We start from the raw sequence: 20,183 nt of genomic DNA, 5'->3' as shown, positions 1-20,183 counted from the left end.
GGTAAAACAATCGCCCAAATTTGGGCCACATATATCGCCACTGGGAGCTTCTACCACACCAACCATGAGAAATGTAGCTTGTGACATCTGGAAACTGTGAGTACTCGTGCATGGTTGCATCAAACAATGTGTCAAAGTCTTTCTCACTTGTGCAATGCATTAATTGACTCATTCTCTGGTACAGGCAGTTTCTATCAGCGCTTCCAACCTTTGGCAAAAAGTTTTCTACCCAAGCTTTCTTGACATGAAACCAGCATAGTAAAATTCTGCATGCTACCAGCTGTCTTTCAGCATCATGGGACTGCCAGCAGTGTGGATCTTCAGCAATGACATTAAGAAGGGCAGAGTACTCTATAGGAGACTTGTCGATAACAATAGCCGCTGGTCTCACGTGATCCATTCTTGCGAATACAGCTTTGATGGTTACTGTTAGTGCAGCAATCTCCTGTGCAGTCCCTGGATCAGCCGAACACAGCATGAGCCATAGAGGAATCCCATGCCCAATATGGTTTGGTGCGACGGTTGCGTACAACGGAAGACCAAACATATTGGTTTTGAAAGTGCTATCTAGAGCCCATGCATTGTTAGGAGACAGACGCTTGCACATTTCCAACATCCACTCGTCTTGCAGTATCAAAATAAATGGTTGCTTTGCCACATTTTCAGCAGTTGGATCATATGGCTGCACATACAACACCTTGCCAGCCTCCTTCAACTTATATGCCTCATGCATCATTGAAACCCAATCATTGTCAGACACCTGACTTCCCATCCGCAACTTGTATGCCAGTTGAGCAACCTCTTTTGGTATCATAAAGAATCTATGTCTTGCCCTATCCAAAAGAGGAACTCTGGACATCTGCCATGTTTCTTTCTTTGAGCTCATTTTTGCTACGTGTTTAACTGAACCCACGTCAAACAAATCATCCACACAACAACGCATTACATTCTCGTGCACGGGTAGATTGTATCTGTCACTACGAGTACCCGGCTGATGCCCTTTGTGATCTGCGTATAGAAATATTGTAGCCCTGTCAAGCGTTGTTTTGTAAACCACATTCACGCGAAAGGGACAGCCACATCGCTTGGATTGTTTAGGTCTCCGCACAGTTGTGCCTCTTCTGTTGGGCTTACCGCTACGATGGCAATCGTACCGTTCATACCTGACATCCGGGCAGCTTCTCTTCCATGGCCTGCCCTTTCTTAGCCGACTATTGTGCTTGATCTGAATTTCTACCAACACTTCTTGCACCTCGTCTATCCGACACTGAAATGTCTCAGTCGCATTCTCTTGGGCCAGCAAAGTATGTTTAAACTCTTCAGCAGATACACGGCGCACTTTTTGACAAGCACAAGCAAGCACCAGGGCAGTCACATAGCCTATTGGAATCCCATGATGCAAGATATCTGTACACCAATGCTTTTTCAGAAAGCTGAGAGTTTCAGCCAAGCTCCTGTGACATCCGTGATCTCTATCGAAGTGAGCATCCCAAATGATATCAGACCATTCTTCGACCCATGCAATGTAAAGCTTGTCTTTTGACTTCAAGCACAAACGGCCGTTCGCAGCAATACATACATTCTCTTTTATTTTTCGCCATCTTCGTATATCAATGCTCTTGTACGAACATGCATGCCTCAAGCTCTCGATGGTTGCATGATTTGTGCCAGTAATATCCTGAGTCATTGTCTCATACAGCGGCCTTGTAAAGGCTAAATATTTGGATGACAGGAAATCTTGCGCGTTAGGCACATTTGTGTGTGGCCATTTGCGGTTATCACTTGAAGCATCATGGTCGTTTGTGAAGGAGTTGTTCCCTCCATTGGATTCCTCGCTGCTTTCAGAAACAGAAACAGAATCAGCATCTGAGGAGTATACATCTAAAGACATGCAATCTTCTCCACTACTGTCAATGATGTCTGCTGGAATTTGATCCTCTCCAAAAGCATATGCCATGGAGCCTGCCATTTGCAAGGAATGTGTTTACTTAGCAGGGGGGTTGCCTTCTTTGCAGAACGCTTGATTCTATGCATCGCCGATCAGACCTTATCCATTCTATGCATCCAGATCAAGCACGAATTCCGTTGCACTAATCCATTGCCATGCAAACATTCAAAAGTACCTTATCCAGTCAGTGCATCCAGATCAAGTACGAATTCAGTTGCATTTTACATTTAAATGTACCTTATCCCTTCAGTGCATACAAAACAAGCACGATTTCAGTTGTATTCTCCATCCAGATCACACACGAATCCAAATCAAGGCATGAATTATCCATGCATGTCGCATATTGGGTGCTTCGAAGGTGGTGCAGGCATTCAAATGTACCTTGTTCATTCATTCAGTGCATCCAAATCAAGGCACGAATTCTCCATGCATGTTGGGTGCTTCGAAGGTGGTGCGAGCTTTCAAATATACCTTATCCATTCATTCAGTGCATCGAGCTGGATCAAGTACGAATTCAGTTAACTGCATTCTCCATCTCTGCAGATCAAGCACGAATCCAGCTGGATCAAGCTTGGCACGATTTCTCCATGCATATCGCGCGCGTACTGGGTTGCTTCAAAGGTGGTGCAAGCCCGGTTTTTTCATTCGAATTTAAACTCTGTTCCCTTACCATAGACACGGGGTGGGGGGGGGGGGGGGGGGGTGGGGTGAGCCTTCAGTGGGCGGGCGGGTTGTGGGGTATGGGGAAGGGGGCGAGAGACAGGAGGGGTGACGGTGGAGGTGGCACCCAACGGGGGTGGAGGTGGCGGGTGTGAGCTCCGTAGCGCGAGCACGCGGACGGCTGGTGGACACCATAGCACTGGTGGGGCGGCGATGTGCAGGCGACCGCGGGCTCGAAGCAAGCACCAATGGGAGGCGCACCAGGCGACAACGTGGCAGCGGGCGACGACCACGGCTCCAGGGACATCTAGTGGCAGGCGATCCGCATAGCAGCGGGCACCAATGGGAGGCGCACCAGGCGACAACGTGGCAGCGGGCGACGACCACGGCTCCAGGGACATCTAGTGGCAGGCGATCCGCATAGCAGCGGGCATGCAGGCGGCAACGCTACGATGGCTACGGCTCTAGGGGGCGTCGACCTCAACGGCAAGCAACGGTGGGTGGTTGCGGCATGGCGGTGCTACCACGAGGGTTGGAAGGAAGAAGGGGGGAGGAAGGAGAGGAGAGGAGAGGAGGGAAGGAGGAGATGGGAGGTGATATGCAGGAGTAGATAGAGGAGGGAAGGGGGGGTAAGAGGAGAGAGGAGAAGAAAAAACGAAGGGCGGGGGGGCGGAAGGGGGTGTGATTTTTTTTAATGTTTTTGTTTTTTCTTTCGTAAAAAAAAGAGGATCCCCCCATCCCATGCATGAATCCGAGCTAGGGGTAAAAAATCGATTTGATATAGCGGAAGAGGCATACACACGGGAGAAGGATGTTGGCACAAACGTGTCAACACATGGAAAATCACAAAATGGGAGGGTATTCACACAAAAGCACGCAAAATGGTAAAACATAAATTATGAAAAAATCAATAACAATTAAACCGACAACTTTTAAAAAGGGATAAGACGTGTTCTCATGGGGAAAATGGTAAAACACACTTAAAAAATGGGAAAAAAAATTAATACGAAAAAATCCAGCTATTGAAATAAGGACAAATAAAAACAAAAAATATCCGTAGGAAAGTGACAAATAGGATGGGTAAGGTAATACGTTGTTTGGGGGACAGTACAACACATTCACATGGAAAAAACAACAAAAACACAAACGAAAACGGAGTCAAAAATTAATACATGAAAATTCTTGCATTAGAATGAAGTACAATGAAAATTAAAAATGTTAGAGGAAACTTGTGGAACATGGCCCTCAAGTCAGAATGCATTTCCACTGGCATTTAAGGATGTTCACATAGAAAATTTAGGAAAATTGGACACAAAAACTCATGGAAAAATCAATATCAAAAATTTGGTAAACCGAAACAAGATGGGGGAAAAAGAAAAATTGAGCAAGGGAGCAAGCCAGACAAGGCTATCTTAAAAATTTTGAATTTTGAGGTATCTAGGGCAGGTTCACATGGAAAAAGGAAAAAAAATCATACACAAGAATACCCAAAAATACGGAAAAATTAATAACAAACAAATCGTATATTGGAATGATGGGCAGTAAAAAGAAAAACTGTGGAGGGAAAGGTGTGATTCCACACTCAAGGCATCTCAAGTCAGTCTTGTTACTATTAGTTTGCTCCCTTTCGTGTCATGGATGACTGCAAGTCCAACATGTGATGGGTTCATGGTTCCGTCCTCCTAAGCCTATGCCTCTCCCTCTTCCTAATACCATCATCGGCACCGGTTGATAGTCCATGAGAACTGGATTGCCCTTTTCATTGTACAAGACGTAGGGGTTCACGTAAGGCTCCTCATTGTTTGGTTCCTCCACATAGTGGATTGGAGCATTGCTCAGTGGATGGGTCATGTAAGATCCAAGCGGCCTAGGTATGCCTGTGGGATTGATCTCTATCTTAGGGATGGCTGGCTTTGCATCATTAGGTGCTGGGAGGGCCAATGGGGCTCCTCTCCCCCAAAGAAATTCGGAGGGTTGTTCCCTAGGTAAGGGTCGTTGTAAGGCTGTGAGTATGGAAGTCTATGCAGTAGTCTATGTAGTGCATGGTATCGTGGTCGAACCTTCCGTAATCAGAGCAAGGTCGGGACCTAGGGTATTAACACCATGCTGGAAGGTGGTTTCCACCACAGAGTCTCAAATATCCTCCTTGTCCTTTTGCCTATCATTCATCAATCTAACTATGAGGTTGTTAGAGTATCCCGCCTCAGAGAATCTCTTGATGAAGAGACTCTTGAGGGTGTTAAAAGTAATTGTGTTTAGCATTGTCTAAACTAGTGTACCACATCCATTCTTTGTCTCCTAGGCAAAGTTCGAAAGCTTGCGAGTGTTGAGCGAGATATGTGAGGCTGTTAGCCTCGCAGACTTGCTCGAATTTCTTTATAAAACTGTATGATTGGCTGGTGCTTGTCTAGTTGTGTAAGATGGGTGACTAGCCACTTTGGCATTTACTCTAACAACTTTTACCCATAAATATCTCAAACATATGGATAGAAATGGCAAGGCTCAAACATATAATTGTTTTGTAATGCCTAGTGCTTTTTTCCATTTGTAACATAATGAAGGCAACACAAAAATGCACTCCTAGAAAGGTACCCACTTCAATAAATAACAAGTCTACCATTAGTATTGTGAATGAGCATATCAAAGAAAGCTCTATAAAATCTTCTAAATCAAGTGATGTCCCCTAATTTTTCTTTCATGATACTTTTATATTTTTCTTAATATGAAGGTTTTATTATCCAAATCTAATGTGCTTTTGTTTCATTAGAAATGCCGTGAAGGGCACATGCTAATCTTAGAAGAAAATCTCTATCAAAATATGAATATTTGTTTGATTGTAAGTGGCTAACTATGTTCGGCTCCTATTAATAATGACATTACTTACAAGTTTGTAATGATCTTTGCATATGCGCAATGTTGAGCTTCCCTAGAGCAAGTTGTGGAGAATTGTAAGAGGCTATTGAAGGGAATTTGAAAGAAGTTAAACACTTGGATCAAAGTCAAATGTAGTGTAGTCAGCACTTCGTAGTACATGGGAAATGCCCCTTTAGATTAGAAACGTATCAAGCAATAACTAGATGACCTACAGCAATGCCTTGTACCTATACCTAACACCATATGTACAAAGATAGTTGCAGCTCATGTAGAGCAAATGGTACAAAAAAAGAGAATAAAGTTTGAACAACTAAAAGGTGTTCTTGACAATAAATGAGTAGAGCTGTGAAAGAGACATGAAACCCAAGAGTGAAGGATCATCATTTTCCATTATTGTGCTTGTAGTAGACTTGAATAAGCTAAAGAAAAGGGATTGTGAGATGAATGGACTTAGAGACTATAAGAGAGGTTGCAATCCAAACATTTGCACTTTCTGATGCATTGACATTACTTCAAGTAGACAAGACCATCTCTACTATTAAGTTAGAGGTGAATGTATCATAGGCATATGCTCAAGTTCATGGACTTGGCAAGTACTTTTTGTAGATATTTTGCAAGTCTATTCAGTAGTAAGTTTAGAAATGTCTAGTGCAAGGACCTATAAGGTATGTGTCATAGGTGCTACAAAAATACTTGCAATTACTACTACCTAATTAGGCATATAAGTTAAGTTCATTATAATTGACAAGAACCTAGATGGCCCATTATTAGAAAAATATAGGTGATATCAAGTAAATATTATAAGTATATCACACATGACTTCAAAGAATTGTTGGAAGAGTCTCGTTAGATACTTATAGACTACTTATCATAGATAGTAAGATGCACTTGTAGTCTCTCAAATGATCTATGTTATCATAGATAGTAAGATGCACTTATAATCTCTCAAATTATGTATGTTAGGTACTTGTAAAGTATCTTGCATAGGTAGATTAATTGATAGTTGCAATCTAAAGCACTTGACATATGTGCTTAGTTTTATTTCTTAGGCCATTAAACCTTATTACAAGTCATAAGTGGTAAAAATTTACCTAGCATAGTACATAGCACATGTAAATTAATAATTTTAATTTAAAGTGCTTGATATAGGTACTTAGCTCTATGTCTTAGACCATTAAACCTTATTGCAAGCTATAAGCATTAAACAATTATCTAGTATAGGACCTAATACAAGTACATCACCAACACATACAATTTAAAGCACTTGACATAGATACTTAGGTTTGTTTCTTAGGCCATTAGACCTTATTACAAGTCATAGGTGCTAAACAAATACATTTGCATGCAAACTTCACAGTTGTTTGATTTCTATGTTCATTCAATATCCTACATATTGATACTTGTCATTTGAATTGCAAAATATAACTTTTTGTATTGAAAATAGAAGAGAGAAATGATATCTAGTAATCAACATTTTGCCACAATTATAGAATGGATTCAATTAAATATGCAATTCCCCACACCATATATGTCTTCACTAGAGCTTTAGAACATGATACAAGTAGCAAGAGTCTATGTGATGTGGTGAGATGCCTATTGATTGTGTCATTGTCAATGTATATATGTCCTGGCATGTGGGCATCAATATCATTCTCTATGTTTTGGTTATTGGGTGGATGCTAAGAAAGAATGTGGAGATTTCAGTTGTGAAGGGTGTTGCACTCTATGAGCTTAGCATCTGTACCATTGGACACATCTGTATTCTTTTAAGAATTTTGACCTATGAAGCACACAGTTATCTCTAACCTAGCCTACTACTCAATGATGAGAATAGATAACACACTTACTAAGACTCGCCAAATTGTAGGCATTGCATTGACAAGCCACATTCTCAATCCATGTGCACACTCCTTTGCTCTTGACCTTGCTTCTAGTGTTGACCACAAATGAGAGGAGTTGCAAATAATGAGCTTGAGGAGATGAAGAGAAGAAGAGAGCTTTGCAAACCACATCCCTCATACTCTCAACTTGACAAACTTTTGCTTGCATTCACAACTCACCAATGTAAAGAAATACTTGTCTGCAAATAATAAACACAATTGTTTGACAAAGCAGAGATTGATAAAGGACATGAGTAGGATTAGGGTAACTCAGAGATAATGAACAGAGAAGAAGATAATGAATGAATGATAAATGAAAATATGTACAATGCTCAATGCAACAAACACATTATGTAAAGGTGAAATACTAACCCTTGAACTCTTGTGTCTCAAGGATTGAGGCAGAGTATGAACAAGAGAGTGTGTCATACTCTGATGGAGATGAAGAGAAGAAGAGAGCTTCATGAACCACGTCCCTCAAACTCTCAACTTTACACACTCATACTTGCATTCAAAACTCACCAATGTAAAGAAATACCCATTTAAAAATAACAAACACAATCTCATGACAAAGCACAAACTAACAAAGGCCATAGGTAGAATTAGGGAAACTCAGAGATAGTGAACATTGAAGAATATAATGAATGAATGATAATTGAATATATGTACGATGCTCAATGCAGCAAACACATTATGACTGGTGAAATACTAACCCTCAAAATCTCATGTCTCAAGGACTAAGGCAAAGAGTATGAGAAAGAAAGAATGTTGTACCCTAACAAAGAAAAAGAGAAGAGAGCTTCATGAACCACGTCCCTTGACATTCTCAACTTCACACACTCCTTTTTGAATTCACAACTCACCACTATAAAGAAATACCTATCTATAGAAAATAAAAACTATCGTATGACAATGCACATATTGATAAAGGACATGGTTAGAATCATGATAACTTAGAGATAATAAATAATGAAGATAATGAATGAATGCTAAATGAATATATGTATGATGCTTAATGCAACAAACACACTATGAAAGGTGAGAAACTAACCCTTGAACTCTTGTGTCTCAAGGACCGAGGCAAAGATTGTGAGTAAGAAAGTGTATCAGCTAATCAAGGTAGCATCAACAAAATGTTGATCAAATGATAACACACCAATTGGGCAACAAGCTACAATAGCAAAATATAGATCTAGCTAGGTCATGGAAATGCTAGTACACAAAACACAAGGCTTGCTAATGAGATTAGCAACTGGCAACACTAGGAGGAGGATAAACATAGGCTAGAACATGATCTAAACCAATGAACACAATTGTTCTAATGATGATGGCAGTTGGCTAGAAACAATCACCAATAGCAACAAGGGACTAAACAATAGGTGCATGATGATATATAGTATTGGGAAGCATCTCAAACTAAGACATCCTTCGTAAAAAGAGTGTGGACAGCAAAGAGATGGAAACTACAAGCTACAAAAATTAGATTAAGACTAAGTATTGGGCAACTTGTCTATTCAAAGATGGATGGGTCCTCCCGAACTAGGGTATGGCTTATGGAACATAGATACTCTCTAGGATCATATATCTTTTCAATAAAATTTGGTAGATTTGAGATTTAAGAATATAATTAAGAGTAATTAAGTTTAAATCTCATTTCCAATTCAATTCTCCCTCTAGGATCATGTTTTTGTTAAATAAAATTTTGGCATATTTGAGTTTTGGGACTGTAATTAAGAGCTAATTAAGTTTAGAACACATTTTTAGCTTAATACCCCCTCTTAGGCCCAAAATTGGAGCCCAAAGGGATAGTGGAGATAGCTTAAGCCCACATTTTATTTTATCTTATAGCGTCTCACCCCAAAGTAGCCAAGGCATCAAGCAAAGGATACTCATCAGTTGCACAATGAAATACCAAGACTACAGAGGCAATGGTTATCTTACCAAGGGAGCCCAAGTGATCACCCAAAGAGGCAATGATTATCTTACCAAAAGAAGCCCAAGTGATGATCCAAAGAGGCTAAGACATTAGACAAAGGGTGTGCTCATCAGCTACCCAATGGCCTACTAGGACCTGCAAAGGCAAATGGAACTACAAGAAACCTTTTCTTTTCCAGTGTTTTAAATCATAGTTTTGTTATATTGAGTAATCTGCGCCTCAAGGGGAGAATAAAAGGGATAGTTAGAACCAACATATCACAAAATAGACAAGCTATTTTGACCATATGTGGGTGTCAATGAAGAAATAATCTATTCCCTCTTCTCCATTTGTCAGTAATCAACTAGTTTACTGTGTGTCATGAGTTAAAAAGACTTGAGAAAGCCATAGCTTACATTAATCTTGCATATACGTTTATCAATCTTGATGAACCAGATAATGATGGTAAGCTCATCAATGATGCAAATCACAATGATAATTACCAACTCATTAATAGGATCAGCCATTTCATGGATAATACGCCCAAACAAATGCACTCAAACAATAGAATTGTGAGAATAATGAGCATAAATATACATTCAAGTGGCATTCAAAGACTTGCTAAAGATGGTGGAGCAACCACTCTCTAATTGAAAAGGAATAAATGCATGCAAATACATGTTTATAAGAATAAAATGCCAATGCATGGGATAATGCAAAGGGAAATGCAAATGGTCGTGCTCATACAAAATATTATGCAACAGTGCCACTTGGATAGTGCTCTTGCAAGAGGATTGTTCACTTGTCACAAGCACCATTTTACAATCATAATCATCCTTTGATATGGATAATGATACAAAGCACAAAAATAATGTCTCTAAAGTTATCAAAATCCTCTAGACACCAAGAGGAGAAGACCAGCCCCTCTCATCATCATACCATGGAAGAAGATATAAGCACCCCCTCTCTCTCCCTAAAAAGATGGAAAGCTGAAAACACTAATCTTTCTTCATCTTCTTCTTTCTCTACTATAATGGTTTACAAAGAAAAAAAAGACAAAGCACAATATACATAACATACAAGTGGTCCATAATGTGAGTACACTAACTAGAAGGATCACTAGATAGATATCATGTAGCTTGGATAGGTGGACTAATTGATGTCTAGCTATAAAGTATCACTTGAAGCATATGCTAATGCAAGTACTAATGACACCAATGATATGAATGTGAAAACGGTCACCCAAGTACATGACTATTAGCTCGTGTTGAGCTTGATATCTTCCCTCCCCCTCAAGATCAACCCCATGACCTATACTCCAAGTAAGCTTTAAAATTATCAAAGTTTTTCTGCTCTCCTAGGGCCTTGGTGAAAATATCTGTAATGTGCTTCTATGTGCTTACATATATAAGATCAATGTCATCCGTCAAGACCCACTTTCTGATGTAATTGTAATAAACCTCAATATTGTGTGTGGATGAAGCATTGGGTTTCTCATCAACTATATACTACTCATGTTGTCACAATAAATGACAAATATCATATTTATTTGTATCCTGGAATCATCTAGTAGCTTTTGCATCCAAGCTACCTCACATGCCATCATTACAACACCCTTGTACTCTACCTCTGTACTTGATATGTAATAGTGGGTTGTTTCTTACTACTCTAAGTCACATCCCCACTCCCAAACAAGAGCATAGCTCCACTGGTAGACTTATTGTTAGACACATTACCTACCCAATTCGCATCAATATAACCAAATAGATGCACCATTGAATTAACCCCATAAAACATAGGATAATCCAATGTGGCCTTAGGGTACCGCAAGGTACATCTCGTTGTCCAAATGAGGCTTACAAAAGGCATCTACATAGATTGACTCTCCAAGTCAACTATGTAGTTACAATCTAGTCTGGTGATAGTGGTGAAGATCAAATTCAATATCTAGCACAACAAGTGGCTTGATTACTTTTTCTCTTTCCTTTTGTTATACATTTTTTGTACTTTTAGGAGCGCTATTTGCACACAACTTGCCACTCCATGGTCTCTCAAGAGACCTACTAGAAGAGGACTCTTTTGGCCCACTCAATATCTGTGAACAATGGATTCATATTTTCTACAATTACCTTTTCTTTTACATCATGTGCAAAAATCTATTTTCAATAGTACACCAACTTCTCATGTCATCAAATACCATATCTCTACTTACTTATAAGTGGATTATAATACATGTAACCTTGTGGTTAAGGAAATAGCCAACAAATACACACTTTTCAACTTTTGGATCCAACTTCTTTCTTAGCTCATTAGATAGATGTACATATGCAATGCATCCAAATACTTTAACATGTGAAAAATCTAATTTCTTGCTAATAAACTTCTCCTCTGATGTCACATCATGCACTACAATAGTGGAAGTTCTATTCATAATATACATAGCCATAGAGATAGCTTTCACCCAATAATAATGAGGCATGTTCTTTTTAGACATAAAGCCTTGTGCAATTTCTGTAATGTGTATATTCTTCCTTTCAACACCACCATTTTGTTGTGTAATATACATGCATGTGAATTGCCTTTAAATTCCATCTTATTTCAAAAAATTATTGAACTCATGGGAGAGGTACTCTTCCCCTCTATCTAACCTTAGGCACTTAATCAACACACATGCTTGTTTTTCAACCAAATCTTTAAAATCTTGAAAGTGAGATAACACCTCACGTTTCTCCTTCATGAAATACATCCATACCTTCCTTGTATGATTGTCAATAAAGGTTACATAGTACTTACATCTAGCTATCGATGCAGCATTTGTAAGACCCCACATGAATGTAAATCTCAAGTAGATGTCTACTTATATGTTTATCATGAGGGAATGCATGTCTTGCATATTTTCCAAATTGACATGCTTCACAAAATGTCTACATATCAATCACTTTAAACTTAGGCAAGCATGTTACAATCTCACTTTGTTTATATATTCTTTGACCGCCACACATTTACATTGCTAATACATGTATGCCGAATGTCAGTGTCAGCCACAACTTCTACATCTTATGCAAACCGAAAGGGAAGTAGAGCCCAGGAGGAAGAAGCTTGGCGATGAGAGCTATGGCGGATGGAGAGCAAGAGCAAGAGAGAGAGAGAATCTCAAAAGTGGAAACTCCAACAACCACAATGTGTGGCCGGGCCTTCCTTTATTCAAACTATCACTAAAAGAATAAAGAATAAGTGATTGTGATGGGCGCCCGCCACCTACAATGTGCAGTGGCGGGTACTGTCAGTGTAGTAAAGTGTAGTAATACATGGGCGGCTAGGCAGAGGCCCCTTTACCCCCAACAACCTCCCACTTAAAGGCGAATCTGTCCCAGGGAGAGAGAAGGAAAAAAAAGACAATACAACATGTACACATGTACAATAGGATGGGAAAAAAGATGTCATCTCATCCAAGGCCCATCAATCTGCTAAGGAAGGCAAAGTGCTCTGTAGTGAGGCTCTTTTGAGCAAGTTTGCAAGATTCTGCTCAGTCAGAATCTTGACAAGGTCAATAGACCTGTCCTCAAGGACCTTGCAAATGAAGTGATACCTCACCTCAATATGTTTTGTCTTCGCATGGAAGACCGGATTCTTGGCCAACTGAATGGCACTCATAGAATCCGAATGCAGTGTAGGCATATCATCTATCATACCAAGGTTTGAAATCAAACGGCCTAACCAAATAGCCTCCTTGCAAGCCTCTGTGGCTGCAATATACTCGGCCTCTGTAGTAGAAAGAGCCGTACACTTATGCGCCCTGGACATCCAAGAGACCCCACGACTCCTGTATCCTAGCTGCCATAGCAAATAAACATATCTGTTGTGTCCTTTAGGTACCTCATGATACCCTTCACGGCATCCTAATGTTTCTTGCCATGTGTAGCCATATAACGTGCCACAATCCCAACTGCAAAAGCAATATCTGGACAGGTGGCCATCATGGCATACATAAGACTGCCCACGGCTGATGCATAGGGAATCTTGGCCATCTTGGCTCTCTGCTTATCTGTTTGCAATCGGCCTATGAAACCTTCACATGATAAGGTAATGGACAAGCAATAGGCTTAGCATCCTGCATACGGAAGTGCTCAAGGACTTTATGAATGTACTCTCTTTGTGACAGATAGAGTAGTCCCTGAGATTTGTCGTGCGTAATGTGCATACCAAGTATATGAGAGGCATGTCCCAGATCTTTCATCTCAAAGCTCTTCTTGAGCTGAGCCTTAAGAGCATCTAGCTCCTCATGAGCTATCCCTGCCAAAAGTATGTTATCCACATAGAGTACCAAAATCAGTATAAAACCATCATGGGCTTTCTTCATGTATAAGCACAGATCCATAGCACTGTGTCTGTAGCCCTGTGACTGCATCAATGCATCAAACTTATGGTACCATTCCCTAGATGCTTGCTTTAAGCCATATGGAGACTCTTCTTTAGCTTGCACACTAGGTGTTCCCTGCTAGGGTCTGCAAAGCCCTTAGGTTGCTCCATGTAAATCTCATCATGCAAGTTCCCATGTAAAAAAGCCGTCTTGACATCCATCTAGTGCTTAAAGCCCTTAGCAACCAATCGAGCCTTGTATGCCGGCTTGGGGTGTCTAGCAGTACTTTTCAGTTTGTACACCCACTTGTATGGCAAAGCCTTCTTACCCTAAGGCAAGGAAACCAAATCCCAAGTCTGATTTTTATGCAATGAGTCAAGCTTAGACTGCATAGCCCTCTCCCAAGAGTGACAATCACCCCTGTGCATAGCCTCATCATAAGTGAGAGCCTCTCCTGCATCTGTAACCAGTACATAATCCATAGAGGGCGCAAAACGGTCAAGAGGTCATCTATCTCTAATAGAACTCCTCAACCCAGGCTCTACTGCCTGACCGACATCATGTCTAACATCAGCATGTCTAGTATCTGGGCCATGAGCATCAGGTGATGCCGCATCCTGTCTAGCTGGCTGTGGAGCAAGATGTACGGGAGCAGGTGGCTCCTCTTGAAAGATAACTCTGCATACCTCAACCACTTTCTCACGCTGCATATGCATTTTTTCCTCATGAAAGATGACATCATGGCTGCGGATCACTTTCCACACCTGTAGATCCCATAGATGGTAACCCATCTCTCCTACATCTCCATAGCCAATGAAAATGCATTTAACACTTTTAGGATCCAGCTTATTGTGTTTGTCCTTGGGCACATGGTAGAATGCCTCACATCTAAAGCCACGCAAATGATCATAAGAGGGGGGCTTGCTTGCCCATACCTCCTCTGTAACCTGAAACTCAATGCCACTGCTAGGTGACATGTTAATGAGATGCACTGCAGTAGTAACTACCTCAGTCCAGAAGTGTTGCGGTAAGCCAGCCTGACTAAGCATGCTAGAGACCCTTTCCTGAATGGTCCTATTCATACGTTCATCCATACCATTCTAGGGAGGGGTGTAAGGGGCGGTCAACTGACACTTAATACCCCCTCATCACAAAACTGCTCAAAAGCAAGTGATACATATTCACCCCCATTATTTGACCTTAGGCATTTCAGTCTATTTCCAAACTAGTTCTCTACTAATACAAGCCAACGCTGAAATGTGTCTAAGACATCGGATTTTCTCTTTATGGGATAAGCCCAAACCTTACGTGAGTAATCATCTATGAAAGTAACAAAATAATTTGCCCTACCTAGTGACTGGTAGGGCATGGGCCCACATACATCCGAGTGCACAAGAGCCAAGGGCTCATCCATGCGTTTCTTACCAGACTTTTTATGTGTATTCCCGGTCTGCTTGTGATACAAACAATGATCACAAGAATGAAAATGCGGAGTCAAAATGCAAAAGATACTGCAAAGCATGGAGCATTTTCATTCATTTAAGAGACATATGTCCCAAACGAGCATGTCAAAGGGATACATGGGGGATAGAATCCACAAACAAAACATGATTCAAGGTAGCTCCAGATACAAGTAAGGGATAGAGGCTGCTAGACTTGGCACCTCTTGCAAGCACAAGCCTGCCATGAGTAATCTTCCATGTAGAGTCTCCAAAAGACACAAAATACCCTGTATCATCAAGCTATCCAGTTGACATAAGGTTGTGAGTCAACGCAGGTACATGGCATACATCATGTAAAACAAAAGAACTTGTAGAAGGAAACTGCAGCCTAACATCTCCAATGTCCATAATGTCAAGAGACCTGTCATCACCAAGACGCACAAAACTAGAGATGGTACGATAGGTATAAAACCAATCTCTATAGGGTGTCACATGAAATGATGCATCCGAATCCAAAAGCCAGCATTGCACATACATAGAATGTGTCTCAAGAGGCCTGTAAGGCATCGCATGAAGAAGCTGAAAGTATGTGATCCTCATCTGAATCAGTGGCATGCATGATATTAACCTCTTCTATCTTCACACTCGACTTTGCAGGTACAATACTACGCTCAAAAGACTTTTCTTGCACTTTCTCTTTGCCCTTTTCCTTGTGCTTATCATCGCGCATCTTATGGCACTACGGCCTAATATGTCTTGCTTTTTCACAATAATGATAGGTAAGATCAGACTTCCGTCCATGGGACTTACTGCGGCCACGTGACTTTAATCTGGACTTCTGAGAGTCCTTGCCCTTATGATCATTATCATGCCTACCATGTCTGCAACCTCTAACGGTCAATGCATGTGAAAAGCGGGAAGCATCATCGTTTCTCCAGTTGATTTCCTTGGTCAATAAAGTATTCTCAACATCTTTGATTTTCATCCCATCAAGCTTATTCGTGCATATGGCAGTACGGAAGACATCCCATGATTCAGGCAAGGTGCCAAGCAAAAACAACGGGTGCAAGTTGTCTTTGAACTCAATACCCTATGACAACAGATTCTTCATGATAGTATGAAACTGGCTGAAATTATATATAAGGATGTCTCCTCCTTCATGTGAAGGTCCATTAACTGCTTCAGTCAATATATCTGTGACGCAGGACTCTGCTGTGCATAAAGCTCCTGAATCTTCTCCCATAAGTCCCATGCACTCTGACTCTTATCTTCAACAACATTATGATGGACCTCTTCTAAGAGTAACAAGATAATGATAGACTTGCATAGCTCATCAACGTCCATCCAAACATCATTATCCATATCCTCGGGTTTAGCACCCTTGAAATGCAATGGTTTAATCTACAACTTTTGCACCAAAACCTGTCATATCTAGGACTTCCAATACCCATAGTTGGTACCATCCAACTTGGCAATGTTAAAGAGAGCTGTGTCTTTTAAATGACCAGCCATACTGTCCCAAATCAAAGCAAAAATGCAAAATTGCAGGTTTTAATTAGTAGAAAATGCACTAAAACCACTGCTAAAATTGACTGAAAGAGTGGATATTACCAAGAGAACCACTGGTTCACTAAATATGACCAAGATAACATCAAACAGTAAGCATTACCCTCATACAAGTACTCGAAATCTACAGATTTCAGCTTGTTGGAATAAATTACAACAGTATATAAAACTGTCCCAAAGTGAAGCAATCACTGGTACATATGTCACTGTAACTGCCAGGTAGCAAGATACATCCAATAGTGAGTGTCAAGGGGTAAGAAGATACCAAGAACTTTCAAACCAATAACCTGTCATGCAAGATACATCTCATAGGTCTAGAAGTCATGCATGTAATGGATCTCGGGGTAAGAGAAGAGACCAAGGACAAGCACAACTGATAGAGCAAAAAGCTCAATGCATAACCATCCAAGATGCATACAAAATGGACAAACCTGGACAGAGATAGGTGCCTGCCCCAATAGGCGTATCAAATCAACCCACTACAGACTAACTGCAGACGTGAAGCTCTCAAGAGAGCAAATGCATGTAACTGTCCCACAAGCGCAAGCTCAAGTATAAGTAAAACTTTGTTTACATTCGGATATGCCAAGAGACTCCCATTGGAAGTAAAGTTAGATGCAAATAGATCAAGCAACGCTCAAATACATCGAGTACATAGCATCGGACATTCCAAATCCCAATAGCGTACATCCGGAGCATAAATCCCAAGCTATCTCAGACCACTAAAGCATAAGCTTGAAAGCATTCAAATAGCATGTAACCGACAACCAAATGTAATGCCCAGTGGGTCCAAAATGCTCAAATACATAACAGCCATATCTGATCAAAGCATAAATACAAGAGCCCTAAATGTCAAGCAGTAACAATAGGCATAAACCAATCCAAAGCATGCCAACTCAATCCAAATGCTAGTGAATGACGACCAAGACGAAGCCTAATCTAAGCTCAAAAGCATTCCAGAAAAAAAAAAGCATTTGGCAATCTCCAAATACATCGGTATGATCATTCAAATCTCCAGTAAGCACCCCGTATCCAAGAACCAATGCATACACCAAGTAAATGAGCTTCATCCCTCTATATTACAGCAGTATATTCACTGTCAAATGAAGTTCAATTGGTGCCCAAATCTACTCCAAATCAGTCCCAAAGCATAGGCATAGCATCCCATAACATCCGCGCATCACGAGGCATCAATAGGCATCAAACAGGCAATGCCAAGAAGCATCAAACATCAAATGTCAAGTGCTACCCTGTTTTTGAAAGTCCTGAGACTGTATATACAGCGATGGCTGAAGGTGGAAGCATTCGTATCGATTGTCGGGAGCCAAGAACCAATGTCGGGGAGTCCGAAGATGATCAGGAAGGTTACAAACAATGCCGAGAAGCCGAGGAAGGAGCTGAAAATGCCAGGAGTGGATTAACTGAGCCCCCTAAAAATGTGCTGCATTTTACGTTGGTTGCTCCTAGGGGCTGGGAGATCTTCAACAGTGCTACTAAGCACTTAGCAATGATCAGGGGGCTCAAATGCAGCCCTGCAAGGTGTCGAATGAAGGCCAAAAGATCATGGAGGAGGCTAGAGATCAAAACATATCTGCAAATGAAGGTGCCATAGCTGCCATTGAAGCTCGAGTTGAAGCTCTTCAAATACGAGTTGAAGAGAATGCCAAGCAAGCTCCAATGTCTTTACTCTGATACCAGTTGAAAGAAAAGTAGAGCCGAGGAAGAAGCTTGGCGGTGAGAGCTATAGTGGATGGAGAGCAAGAGCAAGAAAGAGACTCAAAAGTGGGAACTCCAACAACCACAATGTGTGGCCGAGCCTTCCTTTATTCAAAATGTCACTAAAAGAATAAAGAATAAGTGACTGTGACGGGCGTCCGCCACCTGCAGTGTGCAGTGGCGAGTACTGTCAATGTAGTAAAGTGTAGTAATACACGGGCGACTAGGCGGAGGTGCCTTTACCTCCAACACAAACATAGTACCCTGAATGTATATTTACATCTAAGGTAAACGTTCTTTCCACATCCTTACCTTTTGCAACCAATTTTCATGTATTCTTGAAGTCTTCTACAAAGCATTTATTCTAATTGAATTTTATTTGTAACCCCTGCTCAACCATTTTTCCAATAGAAACCAAGTTCTTTATAATGTTAGGCATATGCAACACATCAACCGAATACTCAAACTTTTCATCCTTCATAGACAATAGGACACTCCCAACATGAGCAATAGGATGTGTTGTATTGTCACCTATTTCCACTAAACCAAGCATTTCAAGATTTTTCATTTCTCTAAACCATTCTCCATGAGATATCATATGGTTAGAGGCACATCGATCCACATATCATACATTGTCATTCACCACTAATACATTTGTATTTACTATATTCATCATGTGCTACATAACAAGTAACTTTTCATTATCAACTTGATTAGTAGTAGACATATAATTGTTATGTTGCGTTCTCCCATTTCTATTATTTCCATCTCTTCCCTTTTCTAGACAATCATATGCAATATGAAATGTCTAAATATAATTATAGCATTCTCGATTATCATAACCTACAGTCTATCTATCATGTTTTCTATGGCCCACTGGCCTCTATCACATGTATATGACTATTCCTGTGAGTCATGAGATTGCCTTTGATTTTTCCCATAGCGACCATCACCCAGCCTTTACCACCATGATCTCTACCTCTATTTGGCTTAGACTAGAGCACTTATTCTAAGCTATCCTTGCTTTGTGACAAGAATGCATTAAGTCCCATGTTTTTCTGTTTTAATATCAACATAGATATTAGATCTACAAAATCAAGAATTGTATTTCTTATGTTGATGGAGGTTTGGAACTACTTTTACTTCTCATCTAAACCATCCAAACATGCAACCACTATATCATCATTATCAACCTACACTTCAATAGATTCAAGAGCTTCAACAATGCTCTTAAACTTCAATATATAGTCATTGATAGATAAATTACCACGCTTGATATTATTTAACTCAAACTTCAATAACGTTGAAGGTTATTGGGACTACATTGAAGGTGATAAATTGCCATGCTTGATATTATTTAACTCAAACTTTCTTTGGTATATATACCAAACAACTTGACCAAGTTACTCCATCCTCCTAGAGAACTATTTGTATCCTATATAGACCCAATCACATTATCTTAAACACTGATGGAAAGCTAGATATAACTTTTTGAGCACCATGGTTCCATTGCTTAGCTTGGCCTACCCAAGCATAACATTTTTCTCTGACACCTCTAGAATCTTAGCATTATCACCTTCAACGTAGTCCCAATAACCTTTACCCATAAGGAAATTGGTCAATATGAACTTCCAAGTATAGAAACTATGCTTGCCAAGCTTATGAATCTAATTAAACCCCTTGGACATTGTGCAATTAAAATCAAAAATCTACTATTAAAAATAACCTAGTAATTTAGGTAAATTATCACTTGTACTAAACTTAAGCATATGCTAAGCAACTCGCATAATGTCTAGTAGTTCGCAAATACTGTCCGCCACAC

At 40.3% G+C, this 20,183-nt stretch overlaps 1 protein-coding gene across 1 annotated transcript in view; it reads right to left on the bottom strand.

The window, feature by feature from the left end:
• Positions 1-6,984: 6,984 nt before the first annotated feature.
• LOC148020888 (synaptotagmin-4-like) overlaps positions 6,985-20,183 on the bottom strand; it is an 81,860-nt gene continuing 68,661 nt past the window's right edge. The window contains exon 15 of the mRNA XM_087698691.1: positions 6,985-7,562. The gene's annotated coding sequence lies outside the window, so the exon portion shown is untranslated. The remainder of the gene's footprint in view (positions 7,563-20,183) is intronic.

This window comes from Lygodium microphyllum, chromosome 18 (genome assembly GCF_053477565.2).
Source record: "Lygodium microphyllum isolate KBCC chromosome 18, Lygodium_microphyllum_v1.1.10, whole genome shotgun sequence".
Lineage (NCBI taxonomy): Eukaryota > Viridiplantae > Streptophyta > Polypodiopsida > Schizaeales > Lygodiaceae > Lygodium > Lygodium microphyllum.
The sequence above is the reverse complement of the archived record's forward strand: the minus strand, read 5'-3'. Positions and strand labels throughout refer to the sequence as shown.